The 21,019-nt window shown below is 40.2% G+C and overlaps 1 long non-coding RNA gene across 1 annotated transcript; it reads right to left on the reverse strand.

Annotated features, from left to right (window-relative positions):
* Positions 1-6,664: 6,664 nt before the first annotated feature.
* On the reverse strand, positions 6,665-16,907 carry LOC110503047 (uncharacterized). Its single transcript, XR_002470420.3, has 6 exons — positions 16,805-16,907; positions 15,616-15,663; positions 15,171-15,246; positions 11,049-11,133; positions 10,791-10,878; positions 6,665-7,214 (listed from the first exon to the last, which is right to left on the reverse strand). It is a non-coding gene; the product is annotated as an uncharacterized LOC110503047 (long non-coding RNA).
* Between the last annotated feature and the right edge of the window lie 4,112 nt (positions 16,908-21,019).

Raw genomic sequence — 21,019 nt, forward strand, 5'->3', positions numbered from 1 at the left:
CTCTTCTGTCATCATGAAGTGCTTTGAGAGGCTCTCCCCGTTCTCTCTCGCGGTGTGCCACCGTGCTCCTTTTATTTGGCCTCCACGGCTGTTTGGCACTTTCCTCGAATTACCTCCACTTAGAGCTGTCCGTGTCGGGGTGCCCAGCTCCCGTATTCCCAGCAGAGGGAGCCAACGTCGCCTCACGTACATACCCTCTATTACCATCCCCCGGGGTAGACCTCCTGGGATACCACAGGAGGTACATATGAATTTACATGCATATTAGAATGATATTGGTGATAAGAATCTGATTAGGGTTAGAAAAATGAACTACAAAATATAATACACCATTGTGTCCTCCTGGCTCTGCCCTCTGCCGTATCTGCTGCTTTCCTGATTCATTGTACAAATTGTAGATCTGTCCTACTGCATGTAGATGTTTATGTTAATGTCATTAAACAATAATATAAGATTATATTAGATCCTAATAATTCTTCACAATGTCTTCATAAAGCACAAACCATACATTTGAAAATTAAGAGGAATTATTATATGGAGATAAGTGGGGGGGGGGGGGGGGGGTTAAAGGGAGAGAGAGAGAGAGAGAGAGAGAGAGAGAATGAGAGAGCTCCTTCACAGGTGTAGGGAGAGCAGTGGGTTTTGAGTGATGGTGGGTTGGTGCTCTGCCATTTTCTGCCACTGCAGTGAAACCAACAACAAAATGAACAAACCACATCAGCATAGGTCAAATAGAAGAATTCAAGAAATTATGTTAGAATGTTTTCCTGACATACATAACATGTAACATGCGTGCGTGAATGCACAAATGGTGGGGTGAGGGAAGAGACTAATTTGGTCTTGGACATACAAACACACAGCATACACACTACGCATATGTACACCTGGATTGTGCTGTAGTATAGTGGCCAGAGGGCACACACTTAATGTATTGTGAAATCCGTTGTAAAATGTATTTTAATTATAAAAATGTTTATTAAAATGTATATTACTGCCTTAATTTTTGCTGGACCCCACGAAGAGTAGCTGCTGCCTTGGTAGGAACTAATGGGGATCCATAACAAATACTGTAACTCTTGCTCACCCTCTGGTGCTCGAGGTCACCAGGCTGCTCATCATTACGCACACCTGTCACCATCGTTACGAGCACCAGCGCTTCATCGACTAACCTGGACTCCATCACGTCACTTCCTCAGTTTCCTTCCCGTGTCTGCATTGATGTTGTTTTGTTTCTTTTGTCCAGATGCTGTTGTTTAGTTTCATGTCTATTAATTATTAAATCCTTACCCAGTACTTGCTTCCTGTCTCCCAGCGTCTGTGGTTATGGAACCGTTACAGAATGCAGACACCACAATTGAAAGCATCAGGGAGTGTTTTTTTTGTGAGTGTTTTTTTGTTCTTGTTGGTGACGTCGGCCGCTGCAACCGGGGATGCCTCAGCTAGCTCGTCAGTCTCCCATGCCTCAGCTGGCTCACAAGCCTCGGTTGGCTCAGCAGGCTCCCACGCCATGTCTCAGCTGGCCCGTCGAGTTCCCACGCCTCGGCCTCCCTTGGCCGGCTTGTCAGGCTCCCGCACCTCAACCGCCTCAGCTGGCTCACAAGTCTCGGCAGGCTCCCACACCATGCCTCAGCCGGCCCGTTGGACTCCCGCGCCTCGGCCAGCTTGTCGGGCTCCCGCACCTCGTCAGACTTGCCCAGGTAGGCCACCAGGTGGCGCCCCTAGAGCGGGGGGTAGTCACGTCTGCTCCCGCTCCCCCTTCTGAGGTTGCCAGGCTGCTCATTATTACACGCACCTGTCACCATCGTTATGCACTTCATCGGACTTACCTGGAATTCATCACGTCATTGATTGCCTCTCCTATATCTGTCACTTCCTCAGTTTCATTCCTGTCTCTGCATTCATGTTTTGTTTCTCTTGTCCAGACGCTGTTCTTGTCCAGTTTCATGCCTATTTATTATTAAATCCTCACCGGGGACTTGCTTCCCGTCTCCCTGGGGTCTGCAGTTACGGAACCGTTGTAAATACATCAATAAGGGATCATAGCATTCACCTGATCAGTCTATGTCATGGAAAGAGCAGGTGTTCATAATGTTTTGTACACTCAGTGTATATCAATCAAGTATACTTAAAAGTAGTGTAACTCAAACACAAATAAAAGGGCAGTGTGAGCCCCCGTCTCCTCCTCTGACAGGTTCCTAGGGGTAGTGAGGACCTGGGCTTTAAATCCACCCCTCCCTTTTCCCAAGAAGCAGGATGGGGACCCTGCTGCCTTTTAGACTAAGAAGCTGAAACCACTAAATATTATTGTCATATTTCTGTACAATTTCCAAGGAAAGTCACTCAAGTCTCTTTGCTCATAAAAGGTTTTTCCAGACTGCCTCAACAAACAAAATATCAACAGATATGCTTGTGACTATGATATTTTCACTCAGATGGAGGTATGCATTATTTTTACATTTATTCATTTAACTAGGAAAGTCAGTTAAGATCAATTTCTTGTTTTCAATGACAGCCTAGGAAAAGTAGGTAAACTGCCTTGTTCAGATGCAGAATGTCAGATTTTTTACCTTGTCAGCTCAGGGATTTGATCTTGCAACCTTTTTGTTACTAGTCAAATGCTCTAACCACTAGGCTACCTACTGCCCCGCAACATTATCCAGTCTGACTAATTCAGCATCAGTCCTGAAACCCCTTGTTTGATTTTTTTCAAGCCTCCAGTTTTTTCATTCTTTGTAAGGCTGTGGGCCCCTCTCAAGGGTTTGGGTACAGCTTGGACACTTTTTTGTTGATCCCAGTATTTCTGAAATTGAGGACAATGTGCATCTATATAATCTGTCAATATGAATACAAACCTAGGTTAATTGTTTAATATCATACTCATACCATTATGTCATATTATGTGAATTATAATTCCAGAATGAAGTAGAGGGTTACTTTGGATATTAAATTGTCCACATCAGGAACAAGATCAATAAACGGATTAAGAATGCAGATTCAATTATTGGAGTTAGTTTATGGCCTGACTCCAGACTCTCTAGTGGTCATGACAGAACAGAGAACCAGACAGAAACTGGATATCTGTATAGTACTTCCAATGACCCTAGGATTACTTTTAGCAACTGGCTTGTAATGCTAAAGTACTCAACTGATGCAATAGTTTAAAAAAAAAATGTAATGTATGACCATACTTGAGGGGTAGCCTACTGGGTACCTCCATGATTGTAAAATGTTACAGACCTATATTTTATTGTATAGTTGCTATATATTGATAGTAAGATATTATTATTAGGCTCACTTCTGCCCTACAATGGCAAAATGCAGGAACTATGCCTTTTTTTTACTGCAAAATCTGACTTCACGTTATTTTTCTGTCTAGACAGACAGCAACTTCTGATAATCCATGATATATTCTGATCAACTGGCTTGTTCTTGTGTCAGGAAACCATTTCAACAGATCAAATATGTTTTACCAAATTCATAGTTAATGGTTTTGCTTTTATAGGGCAGTCTTGCCAAAGTCATATAGTGTTATTGGTTGCACTATTGCCGGGTCACATCCCTGTTGCCTTGGACATTAAGCCTTCCCAGTCTAGTCCCCTGATGCTGTCCCAGCGCACAAACTTAGGCTACATCAGTCATTCTGTGTTTTACCTGATCATCAATAAAGACAGTGAGCTGTGGGACAATGAATAATCTACATTCTCAGAAAGGAAGAGTTTTATCTGATTTAAAATGGTTCGATGTAGAACCTTTTTTTTAAGAGGGTTCCCCTACAGGCACAAATGGTGCCCCAAAGCACTTTTTTTTTCCTGAGTGCACTGTGAATATCATCTCAATATACTGTCAACAATGTTTCACTGAGCAACTAATACTAATTCTTACAGTAATTTTTCTATTGGACACACACAGGCCAATAAATAAACTAGCTACACTATTACAGATCTAATTAAAATGCAGAATACAATTGTTTCTTATATTATTATACATTATATGTAGAGTAGCAGTAATTGTTTTTCTTAAGGTTGGTGCAGAATTCAACATAATTAAGTTGATTTATTACAAATGACAACAAGGTCAGTTCGGGTACTACGGAATCGTGGGAGATTGAATTTAACAGTCCATCACACACAGCCTGCCATTTAAGTTATGAATCTGAAATAAATAAATAGCTAAAAAGTATTTCCATGTGCTTACATGATTGATATTATGGATCGTCTTTTTACATAAATGATAACAACAGCGAGTATATTTTTAAACAGCTCGCTAAAAAGCCTACACTAACCCTAACCAACAACCTAAGGTTAAAGTTAGTATACAACAACGTTGGCCAGGGCAAATAAAGATCACTTCCATTATACAATGTGATAAAGTAATACAGATAACTGATTAAAATAGAATTATGTGGGCAGAAATAAAGAAAATACCTAATTGGTCATTTCTTATCCAATAACTTGCCTCCCAAAAAGGCTTCTTATCAGCTTCTACCCTCAAGCCATAAAACTCTTGAACAGTTCATCAAATGGCCACCCGGACTATTTGCATTGTCCCCACTCCACCCCCGCAGCTTGCTACTCTGTTTATTATCCATGCATAGTCACTTTACCTCTACCTACATGTACATATTACCTCAATTACCTCGACTAACTGTTGCCCCGGCACATTGACTCTGTACCGGAACCCCCTTTATATAGCCTCCCTACTGTTATTTTATTGCTGCTCCTTAATTATTTATAATATTTTTAAAAAAATCTTAAAACTGCATTATTGGTTAAGGCACTGTAAGTAAGCATTTGATTTTAAGGTCTACACCTGTTGTATTCGGTGCATGTGACAAATAAGATTTGATTTGATACGAGACCATTTCAACTGAGATTGAGTGCGCATGTTCTCCATCACTTGGCAGTCTTCTTGACACCAGTCTCAACATCAATAGTGAACAGGCAACCCCTGGGATGCTGGCCTTCTAAGGCAGAGTTGCAAAGAAAAAGCCATATCTCAGACTGGCCAATAAAATAAAAGGTTTTATGTATGTACCTGTGTTTTGTGGCAGCCGGTACTTTGTACTTTGCTTGTGGTACTTTGTGCTGCCTTACTTGTTTTGGGCATTTGGTTTTGGTGACGCTGTTGCGTTCTGGTCTTACTATTTGCCTCAGTAAAGTACTTTGTGTTCACTCATCTCTGCTCTCCTGTGCCTGACTTCCATGCACCAGCTACACCCACCGTTGACATTCGCCTCTTCACTGTTGACGTTGAGACTGGTGTTTTGCAGGAACGATTTAATGAAGCTGCCAGTTGAGGACTTGTGGAGGTGTCTGTTTCTCAAACAAGACACACTAATGTATTTTTCCTCTTGCTCAGTTGTGCACTGGGGCCTCCCACTCTTTCTATTCTGGTTAGAGCCTGTTTGCGCTGTTCTGTGAAGCGAGTAGTACACAGCGTTGTATGAAATCTTCAGTTACGCCTAAAACATTTCATTTAAATAACCCAAAAAATACAAGAGTAGGCTACACAAAAACAAGTTCAGGAACAAATCGTCCAGAATGTGTTTAGTGTTCTAGCTTCTTAAGGATGTTGGAGTCATTGAAAGGGTTGAAATTGTCACGAAGGGACCAAGTAGGCTATAAAAGATTTGTTGTTTCAACTTATTATTATTTCCAGTGATCTGGTTGCATTGCCTTTTTCAAGCTCACAGTACTTCACATTTCACTTTACCCTAGCTTTTATTACATTTATTTTGACTAATAATAGACGGTTAATTTGACGTTTGTTAATTGTTCATTTAACATTATTTGAAAAAACTTAAACCTTTATGTTAACAAATGTGGAGTTCTAATAACTAAAGCTACATTACTGTTGACAAATAAAAAACATTTAAGTTCACATCATCATGTCAGTATAACCGACCATTTTTAGTTTTGAATTAGTTGAATTAATTTCACATTTTGTTAAGTCAACTTGCAATTAAGTTATTGTAACTAGTAATACAGTTTTCATACCTACATTTAAAGGTTACATAACAGAATTGTCTAAGCAAGGGTAACGTGACATGTTATGTGCTCTGAGCATGAAAAAGGCCACGCAACTAGATGACTGGAAATAAGTTGAAACAACCTTAAAGCTAGTTATCTGAACTAAAGCCATTTACTTTAATTTATAAAATAGTTAACCATTTGCCATTATAACTTACTATTCTGAGTTTAAACTTTTTCCAATTTTGTTATGTCAACTTTTAATAAAGTTATCATAACTAGTAACAGTTAAGATAACTCGATTTAAAGTTGACATAAAATTGTCTGCATGTGACATGTTAAGTGCAAAATAATCCTATTGTGTATTTCAGAACATGTATTACACTATGTATTAACAAACAAATACATTTGCAACAATGTATTGTTCCCTAGAACGCATTTGGATTGTCATGAGAAAAAAAAATCTAACAATGCATGTTTTTAGGTGCATGTCTTTGGGTGCATTTAAATAGGAATCCAAATTCTGCTGTCACTAATTGGTCTTAACCAATATCAGCTAAGATTTTTTTTTATAAAGATAAATGTTTTGTCAAACTTTTTTTTTCCACTGTCCAAGAAACCCATACACTTGTAAATGGAACCATTGAAACATGGTTATGGCACGGTAAATAAAAATTAAAACACTGAGAAATGACAACCTTCAGAACAGTTTATATGACAAGTTGGTGTTGAGTGTGAAAAATTCTAACATGCTGTAAACATTTTCAGAATGCACTTTTTGACCTTCAGTTTGTAGACTGAAGGTCACACATAAAAATAGGGTAACTTAAGTCTTCCCAAAACTGAGATTTCTAAGATTTAGGCAAATAACAGCATCATTGTCCGAGGAATGAACTCAACTACTGCGAGTAAAACAAAAACACACAAATTAGTTGTCTTAACGAAGAAGACGGTTCAGCCTATGGACCTTTGCTGTAGTTTTCTGCACCAATCTTCAAGAATATTTTCTGAACTACCTCAAAAGTAGACCTCAAACATTTTTGAGTAATCCATATTCAGACATTAAAGAAGTCCAATCAAAGTGGCAAAGGCATTTGGGACATTGTGAAGCTCATGTACGATGATCACCTGCTCTTCCATCACAAGGGCAATATCCACATTGTAAGCTGGCATTGGGTCACCTGCTTCAGCTCCATCCACAACAACTTTCACTCCGCGGGTGCCTTCCTCTGAATCAGTTGTCTTCTGAAAAACAGAACAAAAATAGGCAAAGATTAGAGGCATTGCCCTACAAAACATCCTCAAAAACAATTTTTCTGTGACACTGTCTGCAAATGTACTGTTGCATATTGATGCAGGCAAGTGGGGTGGCAGGTAGCCTAGTGAGCAAGAGCGTTGCGTCAGGAAACAAGCATGGTCCTTAAGCATATCAGTCAACCATGATTGCTCCCAGGTCTAGATAGAATGCGTTCTTAGTTGAGGTATAACATGGTCTGTACTTTTCCTATTTGCAAAAAACAATTGATTGTCCGCTATAACGCCACAAAGGCCCATGGTCATCCAACACTGAAAATGAGGGGGGAAACAATGTAAATCCTCATCTATCATTCTGTGCTGTTTTGGCAATCAGCCCTTTCTACAACATTCATTATACACTGCTCAAAAAAATAAAAGGGAACACTAAAATAACACATCCTAGATCTGAATTAATGAAATATTCTTAACTTTTTTCTTTACATAGTTGAATGTGCTGACAATAAAATCACAAATTATCAATGGAAATCAAATTTATCAACCCATGGAGGTCTGGATTTGGAGTCACACTCAAAATGAAAGTGGAAAACCACACTACAGGCTGATCCAACTTTGATGTAATGCCCTTAAAACAAGTCAAAATTAGGCTCAGTAGTGTGCGTGTGGCCTCCACGTGCCTGTATGACCTCCCTACAACACCTGGGCATGCTCCTGATGAGGTGGCGGATGGTCTCCTGAGGGATCTCCTCCCAGACCTGGACTAAAGCATCCGCCAACTCCTGGACAGTTTGTGGTGCAACGTGGTGTTGGTGGATAGAGCGAGACACGATGTCCCAGATGTGCTCAATTGGATTCATGTCTGGGGAACGGGCGGGCCAGTCCATAGCATCAATGCCTTCCTCTTGCAGGAACTGCTGACACACTCCAGCCACATGAGGTGGCATTGTCTTGCATTAGGAGGAACCCAGGGCCAACCGCACCAGCATATGGTCTCACAAGGGGTCTGAGGATCTCATCTCGGTACCTAATGGCAGTCAGGCTACCTCTGGCGAGCACATGGAGGGCTGTGCGGCCCCCCAAAGAAATGCCAACCCACAAAATGACTGACCCACCGCCAAACCGGTCATGCTGGAGGATGTTGCAGGCAGCAGAACGTTCTCCACAGCGTCTCCAGACTGTCACATGTGCTCAGTGTGAACCTGCTTTCATCTGTGAAGAGCACAGGGCGCCAGTGGCGAATTTGCCAATCTTGGTGTTCTCTGGCAAATGCCAAATGTCCTGCACGGTGTTGGGCTGTAAGCACAACCCCCACCTGTGGACGTCAGGCCCTCATACCACCCTCATGGAGAGTTTGACCGTTTGAGCAGACACATGCACATTTGTGGCCTGCTGGAGGTCATTTTGCAGGGCTCTGGCAGTGCTCCTCCTTGCACAAAGGCGGAGGTAGCGGTCCTGCTGCTGGGTTGTTGTCCTCCACGTCTCCTGATGTACTGGCCTGTCTCCTGGTAGCGCCTCCATGCTCTGGACACTACGCTGACAGACACAGCAAACCTTCTTGCCACAGCTCGCATTGATGTGCCATCCTGGATGAGCTGCACTACCTTGTGGGTTGTAGACTCCGTCTCATGCTACCACTAGAGTGAAAGCACCGCCAGCATTCAAAAGTGACCAAAACATCAGCCAGGAAGCATAGGAACTGAGAAGGGGTCTGTGGTCACCACCTGCAGAACCACTCCTTTATTGTCTTGCTAATTGCCTATAATTTCCACCTGTTGTCTATTCCATTTGCACAACAGCATGTGAAATTTATTGTCAATCAGTGTTGCTTCCTAAGTGGACAGTTTGATTTCACAGAAGTGTGATTGACTTGACGCTACATTGTGTTGTTTAAGTGTTCCCTTTATTTTATTTTTGAGCAATGTATTAAAGAGGTGCACTGGGCCTCCCGGGTGGCGCAGTGGTTAAGGGCGCTGTACTGCAGCGCCAGCTGTACCATCAGAGTCCCTGGGTTCGCGCCCAGGCTCTGTCGTAACTGGCCGCGACCGGGAGGTCCGTGGGGCGACGCACAATTGGCCTAGCGTCGTCCGGGTCAGGGAGGGATTGGTAGGGATCTCCTTGTCTCATCGCGCACCAGCGACTCCTGCGGGCCGGGCGCAGTGCGCGCTAGCCAAGGTTGCCGGGTGCAAGGTGTAGCCTCCGACACCTTGGTGCGGCTGGCTTCCGGGTTGGATGCGCGCTGTGTTAAGAAGCAGTACGGCTGGTTGGGTTGTGTATCGTAGGACGCATGACATTCAACCTTTGTCTCTCCCGAGCCCGTACGGGAGTTGTAGCAATTAGACAAGACTACAACTATTGGACAACTACTACAACTATTGGATACCACGAAAAAGGGGTAAAATAAAAAATAAAAATAAATTAGAATTCCACCATCTACTTTCTTTTTAAAAGACCAGCATACAAAAGCTATAACTATATTTCTAGATATGAATTGATTATTGTAGATTATTGTTACACAAAAGCACAGCCTAAAATGCAAAGTCTATATTGAAGACGGAACTGCGCGAGCCCACTGACGAACAATGTTGAATCAAAACTGATTGCAATTCCTTAAGTTCCTCGGTGTACACATCACGTACAAACTGAAATGCTCCACCCACACAGATAGTGTGGTGAAGAAGGCGCAACAGCCTCAGGAGGCTGAAGAAATTTGGCACGTCACCAAGAACACTCACACTTTTACAGATGCACAAAATCGAGAGCATCCTTTCGGGCTGTATCACCAACTGGTACGGCAACTGCGCCGCCCACAACCGTAAGGCTCTCTAGAGGGTAGTGAGGTCTGCACAACGCATCACCGGGTGCAAACTACCTGCCCTCCAGGACACCTACACCCCCCGATGTCACAGGAAGGCCAAAAAGATCAAGGACAACAACCACCTGAGCCACTGCCTGTTCACCCCGCTATCATCCAGAAGGCGAGGTCAGTAGAGGTGCATCAAAGCTAGGACTGAGAGACTGAAAAACAGCTTCTATCTCAAGGCCATCAGACTGTTAAACAGCCATCACTAACATTGAGTGGCTTCTGCCAACATAGACTCAATCTCTAGCCACTTTTATAATTAACATTTGGATGTAATAAATGTATCACTAGTCACTTAAACAATGCCACTTTATACATTACTCATCTCATATGTATATACCATACTTTATACCATCTACTGCATCTTGCCTATGCCGTTCAGCCATCTCTCATCCATATATTTATATGTACATATTCTTAATCATTCCTTTACACTTGTGTAGTTGTTGTGAAATTGTTAGATATTACTGCACGGTCGGAACTAGAAGCACAAGCATTTCGCTACACTCAAATTAACATCTGCTAACCATGTGTATGTGACCAATACAATTAGATTTGGTTCACATTTGATTTGGCCTGTGTGTTATAATCACTTCAGATGGTGACAGACATTCAACTTGACTCCATTGAACATTACAGTGCATCGCGATTCATAGGAAATTTCACTCCTGGGAGAAAGCATAAGGTTATCTTGTAGGGTTGTATACCTCAAGTCTTCAAAAAATTGGTAGGGTCTTCTCGCAGGAAGTATGGCAAGCCTCGGAGCACAGCGTTTCTCTTCCTTTGATTGGAACTCTAACAACAAAAGCACAATTGACTGTTTTACAACATTGTTAATGTGGTTGTCAATGATAAGGTCTCATCCCCAATATTGACATGTGCTTAAAAAAGTAGCAATTATCAATACACCAAAACCTAAGTAACAACTGTACAGAATACTTTAATGTCAACATAATCAAACCTACGTCTTTGTCAAGACTGTCCAGGCCTTCATAAAATGTCTTCTTGAGGTCCACAGACACCAGTCAGTCCCATGAACTCCAGGGCAACCTGTTTGAAGAGCATAACATACCAGGGAAGGAATTTTAGGGACAATGCCTTAAGGGGGTGCCTGATCTGCCAGTGCAACAAAACAATCAGCCAGGGCACTAAGGCCCTGGAAATATATATCTTGATTTTGCAGTTTAAGCATGTGATTAAAATATACATAGCTAGGAAACACGAAAACTAGCTAAGTCTTAGTTGTGATATTTAAAATGTATCTATGACAGGCTGTGACTGCCTCTGCGCTCATTGTTAAATATAGTTAAGGGATTCAGAGTCAAGCTATGAAGCTAAATGACAGAAATACTTTGAAAACAATGGTTTATATCCATAACTGACTTCAGAAAATGTGAGTGAAACACTTACACTGTATAGAGCCCTGCATTTGTGCGACCTATAAAACTGTCAGAGTTAGGATTTTTACACCCAGCCTAAGAGCACTACAGATAAAAGGAATACATTTTTGAAAAGCATATTACATAACTTATGTAGTTCCTTGTGTCCTCTAATCACCTTCATCTAAAAATGCACAAAGGTCTGAAGGGAGAAAAGCTCTTGAGATATGAGAAACTGTGTATATTATTAACCCTTTCATGCGTGAGTTCCAAATATCTCCAACGGTCACCCCAGCGTGAGTTTTTTTTATGCACGTGATGTTAGAATGTTCTCTCCATTCCAGAATGTGATTGATACATAACAGTACATTTTATCCGCGCTGCCCTCAAACTAAAGCACGCAGCCTGTTTATATTAATAGGTTGTTCAAACTTCAATTTCAAATGATTTCTAACAAGTTTTTATTTTCTAAAAACAGCTTGAATTTCGGTGTGTTCCGCCTCATTCATTCACATAAAAATAGTCATTTTTACTTTCGCGGACAATTACATTTTTGGGATATTTCTGACACGGACAAAATTCCCCAAGCACTTCCCAATTGTTTGTGCAGACATTTGCTCATCTCCCGTCAGAACAGGATCTGCTCACGTGTTCACATTTTCCATTTCTATTGTAGCGTACTGTATGTATGGAGCATAATATATTTGTGTATATTCTTTATCACCGTGGACACGTGAGGTAACGTTACTCATTGTATTACCTTTATGGTGTGATAGTCAATCATGCTTACGTAGCTACATTATTCTATTAGCTCTGTAAAACAATGCTAGTTGCGTCAGAACTATTAGCTTGTGTTGTATTTTGAAACTACCCTGGCTTTATGACTCCCAAGTGGCGCAGCAGTCGACACTGCATCTCAGTGCTAGAGGCGTCACTACAGACACCCTGGTTCAAATCCAGGCTGTATCACAACTGGCTGTGATTGGGAGTCCCATAGTGCAGCGCACAATTGGCCCAGCGTTGTCTGAGTTTGGCCGGTGTAGGCCATCATTGTAAATAATTTGTTCTTAAATTACTTGCCTAGTTAAATAAAATAAAAATATATGACCATGGTTTATTTGGTCTATTCAGCATAGCTCTGTTCTGCCCTGCCCCCTTGTGGAGCTCAAAAGTTAGTTTCTTACTGTTAATTTGTCAATGCAATAAACTATTTTTTATAGCAGTGTTTATTATGTTACTTTGTAGTATTGTTTTGCTATATTGTTTTCTAATTAGTAATTCCTCTTTATTCTGTACTTTCAGAAATCACAAACATTATTTGCCAATAGCATAACTGGAGCTGGACATCTTTGGAGCTGAAGAATGAGGACAGCTTTTGTATGCTAACGTACACTCCTTAACAGTTTTACTGGATGAAAACACAGCAAGAAAACATATGCCAATATGTAATAGTCATCTATTTTATTGCAGTATTGGTAGTTGGTTCAACAACTTGTTTTACTAGAGGACAAAAAACTGAATATGCATAACCCATATTTAATATCCATGCAGTGACTGAACAACCACTGCATTTCCACCCCCATCTCTAAAGGCATAGTATCATAGCAGGTCACCTGTCAAGTCACCTGTCAGGTCAGTCAGTCACTTATTGCTGCAGATGTGCTCAATAATGCTTGAGCATGTGATATTCCTCAGAGCATGGTGAAATACATAGAGGTGTATCACAAGCTAAACATGTATTTTGTCATCTTCCTCTGCTTACTTCTCCTGGCGCCAGACAGGCAGACTTTGCAATGCCTCCGTGTGCGACTACCTTGAGAAGCAGTTTGAGGGACTTTGCAGGGAAAATGCTGTGCAGTGAGGCGTAGGGGATTGTCTGCAGCAGGACGGCCCCCAGTGGATGGGCGCCGAGGGGTGTGGTGCTCCTCTAGCAGCTCTCTCATGAGGTTCTCTCTGTATTTTTGGTAGCTAATTACTTGACCTATGAGGGAGTGGGGAGGATGAGGAAACTTAAGAGGATGATGAGGCACTGGGTAGGTGGGTGAGATATTGTCACTATAATTGCATAATGGATTTTTGTATGTGAACTGTACATCCAATTACAAAAATACCTTGTTCAGTAATCATCTCACCTGTTAGTTGGCGGTGAACTATGCTGCCGTTGAGGACAGCAGTGTCGATCAGATGGAAAAAGATCTTCTTAGTCGTTTCCCGAGTGCATTCCACAAAGCTGTTTATCATGTCCGTCTTATGCAGGACATGGACGTCTCGTTTGTCATGCCACTTTACTGCCAGCTGTTGACTGTTCTCCTGGAACTCCACCTCCCCTCTCTGCATCCCCTTCCTGTTCGACCTGACTGTGCCACAGGCCCTGTGCTGTTGGAGAGCAGATGCTGGAAGAGTGTGGGACTGCTGTACCAATTGTCCACGTACAAAGTGTGTCCCTTGCCGAGATGAGGAGCCATCACCACAGACCCTGACACCCCAAGCCCCTCATAATGTTTGATGTCAGTGGTGGACCCTGTGTAAACTATAATATCCTGGACAAATCCTGTCTTCACGTCGCACATGACAAAGAACTTGACCCCAAACCTGTGCCTTTTGGAGGGAATATATTGACGGAACGCCAGCCTACCTTTCCATAACATCAGGGACTCATAAATGCATAGGTCCTTGTATGGCACAAAGACCCGACCAAATGCTGATAAGAACATTTCTTATTTTGTATAACGGGTCACTTAGGATGGCAGTAGCATTGTCGACGAAATGCAGGCATCGCAGCAGAACTAGGAAGCGGTCTTGGGAAAAGAAGGGAGTTGCAAACATAGGATCTGTGCTCCAGTATTCTCTTAGGGAGTTCTTCTTTACTATTCCCATGAGAAGGACTGTCACCAAGAAGGTATACATTTCACTAATTGTGGTTGTCACCCATTTAGCGAGTTTCCCCCTCACTCCTGGCTCTCTCTTCTCCTGTAGCTCCAAGACATAGTGATTGGTCTCCTCTACTATGTTTCCCACCAGCTCCTCTGTCAGAAACAACTTGAAGCACTGCCTCAGTTGAAAATGGCAAGGGGCGTTGCACTCCAGACTGGGACTTGTCAAAGCAAACAGCAGGGCCAGGAGGGGTGAAATGACTGGTGGCCTTCCAGCTACCACAGAACTCCTGTACTTCATCCACTGTCGGTCTGCCTCCATCACCACCAGCATCTTCAAAGGGACCTGGTACTTCGTCAGTGGACAAGGGAAATTCAGATTCAGGGTTCTCAATGGCTACAAGTTTGGGGGTAGAAAATATGACCGCTTGTGTTGGGTCAATCTTTCCTCAGCGCTAGGACAAATATAGCCTACATTTTTCCAGTTAGGATGATTGTGTTATGCTATATATACACACACACTTCTGTGAATATCTGAACATTACATACAAAAATAAACTGCTGACATTCTGGACATAACTTTGTAAGGACTGTGTTTGTGTAAATAGTTTCTGAAAAAAGTGTGGCCAGCTCAAACGCTGATTGTTGCGTCATTTGAAACTGCAGTTCTAAACGAGCATTCTAAATGAGTGTTCTAATCACACAGGTGTGATCGTATGCTTCAGGGACCACTGTAGAACGATCACACCCGTGTGATGGTACGTGTGAAAGGGTTCATTTCAACAACCACAGAAAATCTTATTGGACCTTTCGCAGATTTTACATAAGCACTTACTTTTCTGTCTGTGAACAGCGCTGGCCATCTAGATTTGATGTCAATCACAAGGGGCTCATCTTCCACAATCTCCTTTCTTCTTAAAGTTAATGAGAAAGTAGTCATCATTGATGCAGCAACAGTTACTCAGTCAGGACTTATTTTCTGAATCTCTTCTTGCATATAATCCTTATTGTTGAAATGACTTCTCAAATGAGAAAAGTACTGCTTAACATTACAGGGCTCAGAAAAATTACAGAGGTCACATTTTATACAAGCAGTAACTGTTTCTTCAGTGTTGAGTCAAATGCTTCTTGAGTGCCATTTCTGTTTTAAAGGTGCACTGACAGTCTTGATGGATACATGGCAATGTATCCATCAATGTATCTTGCATCATGTCCATGCTTCAATTTGTAATGTCTAATAAGGATGCGTTGATTTGATGTGTCAAATCTGCAGTACTTACAGTTCCACTTCATCCATTGAAGAATAATGCTTTTGGATTTCCAATCATCTAAAAAAAGAATGTTTACATAAACCCTTAAATAAATATAAATATATATATATATATATATATATATAAATATAAATATATATATATATATATATATATATATATATATATATATATATATATATATTCACTTTAGTTCATGTTAATTAGCAAATTCTGAAATTGGTTAAAAATTCAAGATATAAGTGCTGTCTAGGTAAATCTATTAACTACCAAATTCATTATTATAACATGGTTTAACATAACATCTCAATACACCCAAACTAACAAAATATGCCAACATTAATACTTGCAAGATTAGGCTAATTAATTTAAATCACTGGAATATTCTTAGGTTTTAAATAATATATTTTTGGAAAAAAATGGAGGGTTTAAAACCCAATACTAACTAGAAGCATGGCTAGCAAACATCTTTCCTTTGTACTATTATGCAGGTTATCAAACTATTTCCAAGCTAGCCAACAAGCAACTCTTATCAGCACATGTGCAATTCTGACCATGTGCTATCTTAATAAACGCACTTTAACTAACCAGCACATGTGCAAATTCGGCCACGTGTCTTAACCGTCCTAACTAACACTATGCTAGCTAACACCATGCTAGATAGTGCGATGCTAGCTAACAGCATCCTAGCTAAATGCCACAACATACCCTGGAGAATTTACTTAGCTAAACATGCCTATATCTGATGTTTGGCTAGCAAGTCACTGAATACAACCACAAATAGTAAAATAAACTGATACAAGCATAGCTACAGTTGCCTTTTGTTGCTAGCTACTGTTATACAGGTTATCAAACAAAGTTAGTCAGCATGTCTGCAATTTGGAGCCATGTGTGCTGCTAGCTAGAGCGGTACTATTGAAAAGCATGATAACAGCAAGCTTAGCTACAATTATACAGTACACATAGCAGAATTGCACAAGTAATCCCATTCAAATTGATATAGTAAAATAATATTTGCTAAACGTAGCCAAATATGTTTGTTCTTGCTTAATTTAACCAAATGACCATTTTAACATGGAGTGTGTGCGGTGCTAACCAGCTAGCATGTAACATAGTGGCTAATGTCCTTGCTATTCTTGTGCTGAAAAGTAGGTAAATAATATGCTAGTGGTTGTATTTTTTTTAAGGAGATACTCACATTTTGCCAAGCTACTCACTCCAGCTTGGAAAGCTGTTGAATGAAGTAGAGTTTCAGAAGCACAGTCTTGATCAAGCCACTTCCTGAAATGATGCCACCGCCTATAAATTAACACTTGTGTTCTAAAATAAATTGTGCTAGTACAACAAGGCTTAGGTAAATCAAAAATATGTTTGATTCTAAACATTGTACACTTTTGTTTAATAATTAATTGATTACTAGAATTACAAGGAGTGCTTGTAAGTGCTAAACCAAATTAAGTTTGATTTATGTCCCCTATCAATGTGCAAACAAGGAGCAAACTCTCCACAAACATCGGGATAGGTGATCTGATGCATTCCGAGTGTTTTTTGTAGTTAATCTCTTTTATAACCAATTGTAACGTTACACATATTACTTTCACTACATTGGCCTCACCAAACACGAATTGTTAGATGGTTAGCCATGAAAGCTTAGGCCCAATATTAGGATCACTAATACATGTGCATGTGTAACCGAGTTAAAAGCTTCAATCAGGTGATGTCACTCGCTCTGAGACCTAAAGTAGTTGTTCCCCTTGCTCTGCTATGTGGCCCCATATTCATTAACATTTGCTCCACTGGTGTCAGAAATGAGAACATGAGATATTGCACGTGACCTTTGCCCTCACAGACAAAACCTGAATTTATTGGCTGCAAGGAATATGGGGGAAGTCACTGCAGAAAAGTTGCACCAATCAAATTCCATTTAAAACAAACAAATCAACAAAATTACAATTGTGACAATTGTTGGTATATTTGGATTCTTACTTATGGAAAAATGAGCTGTATTGTGGCCTTACATGGCTCCCTTTAACTGGGATATAAAAATAAGCTAACACGCATAGAATATGCATTTTTCATCTATCACAATGTGGAAAGGGAAAAACACTCACAAATTCAAAAATAAAATAATGGTTTCCACTATTAAACAATAGGTACACTATTAGGCCAATAATTAAGAAGTTCAAACCCAGACTCAAACTCACAATAGTACATGTGCACCGGAGGCAGTTGCACTGATTTGATATCTTGGTTCTGACTTAAAAGTTAAATGAACATATAGGTCTTAGCCGATTTAACTTAATTTTGTAAGTTAAGTTAATGTACAGATTTGTAGTTATCCTGACTTGACATTTAAAGTCAAGACAACTGTTGTATTCATTTAGTTCATTTGACTTATTGGATCTAATTTGGAAGTTGAGGGAACACATCATTTATAGCTGATTTTTTTTGTCAACACAACTGGGATCTTGTTTTAGTTTATTTGACTTATTAGTTCTGATTTGAAAGTTGACTGAGCAAATTGTTCTTTGCTAACTGAACTTGATTTTTTATGTTTGCAGCTTTTATTGAGTTGAAGTCAACTTAACTTAACATTATTTGTCAAATTAACACATTTTGCACATTTAGTTGACTTGAATAGATGGATGTTGGAGTATTTACATGCCAGTGACTTCAGATCCTTCTGTTTCTTGTGGTAATGGGGTCTTTGCCATGGCAGTGGTACCCCAGAAGTTGCTGCTCCATTCTCATTTCACTACTTTGCTGCTATCATTGCAATGCCTCGATGATCTTCCAAATGGTGGGATGGGTAGCGCCAAGATTCGCAGAAAAAAGTCGATGCCATCCCTCTACCCCTGTTGTCGGTCTTCGACAAGTCTTGCAGGACAGCATCGTGGCAGTTCCATTCTGAACATAAAAAAAGAGATAGAAGCAGATTAGCAACCATGTTATTGGCATTGAGCATGCTGTCATCAACAATAAGAATACAAATAATAAATCCATGATTATGTTAAACAACACAATGGCCTACCTATGGAAAACATTGGCTTTCTCCAAGGCGTCCGACCTTTTCTGCAACTCATGTTGCCTGAAAGTGTCAGGAGCTCCTCCAGTTGATGTTCCGGGCGCTGAGGGTTATGCGACGTTGGCATTCGAAAGCATCATATTCGGGGCACTTCCTGAAGGTCTTATTTGCGGTCGGTCGTTCCGGTCTGTAGATGTAGCATTCATGCGCCTGGATTTTTTTTCTAAGAATAATTAATGCTGAGGGTAGCAGTACAATATTTTTTTAAGCAGAATATTTGGATTATAAATCTATGAACGACTTGCAATTCGATTGCTGGACTGTTGAAGCCATCCATCCAGCCATTTGTTCAGAGCCGGCAGTTCAGACGATAGTTTTAAAGGTAATCAAATGGATTGTTCATTCGCAGGATATATTTGCATTCATTCTCTTAAATCTCATAAAATAGCCTATACTCTTCTTGTGCAATGTATAGCCTAATGTACTGTTTGTCTGTATAGACTGCCTGTCTTGGTGATAATCTTAAATTAATAAAATTGTATTCTTTAGTTTGCTTGCATGCTATTATTTTACATTTAAGTATGACCTCCTAAAACTAGAACCATCTTTTAGGCGTCTTGGGAATGTACAATTTAAATATTCTGATAACATTTTACTTGTCGAAATCGTGTGACATTAAACACTTTTTGTTCCTTGTATTAGTGACAATGTTCGCCTATCAATATAATAAGCATTTATCTGTGAAAGTAGACATAAAACTTGAACCCTGTTTCAACAATCATCAGCTGATTCCGAAATAATTTTCAGGATAACAGTAAAGTGAACAGCTGTTGTGATAACATGCAAGGTTTTTCTAGAACGCTTTGATATCTCATATGTTACAAAAAGGATAGTCCAACAAACTATACAGGTTAACATTTACGCCTATACAGGTTCAAAAGCTAAAAAACATTATTTCCATGTAATTCATTTTATTCAATCTGTGTCCTCGCCAACCATGCATGGTACGGCAGCACTTTGCAAAATTCCAATGTCTTGTGAATCTCTCATGCATATTTTTTTTTAATTGAAAATGATTTTGAGGAGGTGGAAATGATTTGAATGTGGGTGTCCAGGCAGGGAAGCATTTTACAACATTCAAATGTTATAGTCTTGTGAATCTCTCATGCCGACAACTGGGATCTATGGGAGAGATGGACAGATAATGATTTCAAAATTAAATGGACTACATTCTCATTCATATTATCAAGACAGGAGGTGAGTATCAACATAGTTTTAAAATATGTCCTTGCCTTAGTTGAACCTCGAATAGATCTTTAATATGATACCTTATACAGTCAACTCAAAATATGGTATACTGATCTTTTGAAATAGCCAACATTTTTTGTATCATATTGAGACTAAATTAAATGACAGGCCAAATGGATTTTGTGATGTTGTTCTATTTTACATTGACTTACTAGACTGTTACAATGTAGGGGAAAATTTGCTATACATTTTATATAAACATTGGATTTCTGTGGTCCAAATGTCATAATCATTTTAAGACTTTTTCTTTTGGTATGCCTACCAATGTGTCTCTCCTCACTTTTAATATTGTTTTATTTAACCTTTATTTAACTAGGCAAATCAGTTAAGAACTAATTCTTGTTTACAATGATGGCCTACTCCGGCCAAACCTGGACAGCGCTGGGCCAATTGTGCACCGCCCTATGTGACTCCCAATCACAGCCAGATGTGATACAGCCTGGATTCAGACCAGGGACTGAAGTGACACCTCTTGCACTGAGATGCAGTGCCTTAGACCGCTGCGCCACTAGGGAGCCCACTTGGAAAACCTGCTCATTGATGTCAATACCCAAGCCGATAATTGTGATGGGTTGAATTGGAATTATGTGAATAATGCTAAGGATGATGAGGGTGAGAGCCCAATATAGCCTAACCCTTTAATCATAGGCTACTGTGTCTCTAAAATCACAATGTTTCATTTCTATAGTCATGTTACAAAGTATTTTTTTATTGAAACTTCCAAATGTTGGCCTTTTAGGCCTACCACATGAAACAATTACAGCATTCATTGCATGTACTATTTTCATAACTGACTCAAAATTTGCTATGCTACAGCCTATATATAATATTCTCCCTATATGAACCCATTTATTTTAGGCCATATAAAGAACAGCTCTGCATGATTTGATTAAAAGCAGCAAAAATACACATAGTTTCATATTCTTTAATAAAAGACACAGAAACAGGCAATAGGCTATAGAGCTGTCTTCACAGTTTCCTCGCCAAAGGAAACTCGACAAACACCATATATACAAAAGTATGTGTACGCCCCTTCAAATGAGGGGATTCGGCTACATTCTAAAAAGTAAAGGTTCCTGG

This window comes from Oncorhynchus mykiss, chromosome 23 (assembly GCF_057628025.1).
Source record: "Oncorhynchus mykiss isolate SJ-2025 chromosome 23, ASM5762802v1, whole genome shotgun sequence".
In the NCBI taxonomy this organism is placed as follows: Eukaryota; Metazoa; Chordata; class Actinopteri; order Salmoniformes; family Salmonidae; genus Oncorhynchus; species Oncorhynchus mykiss.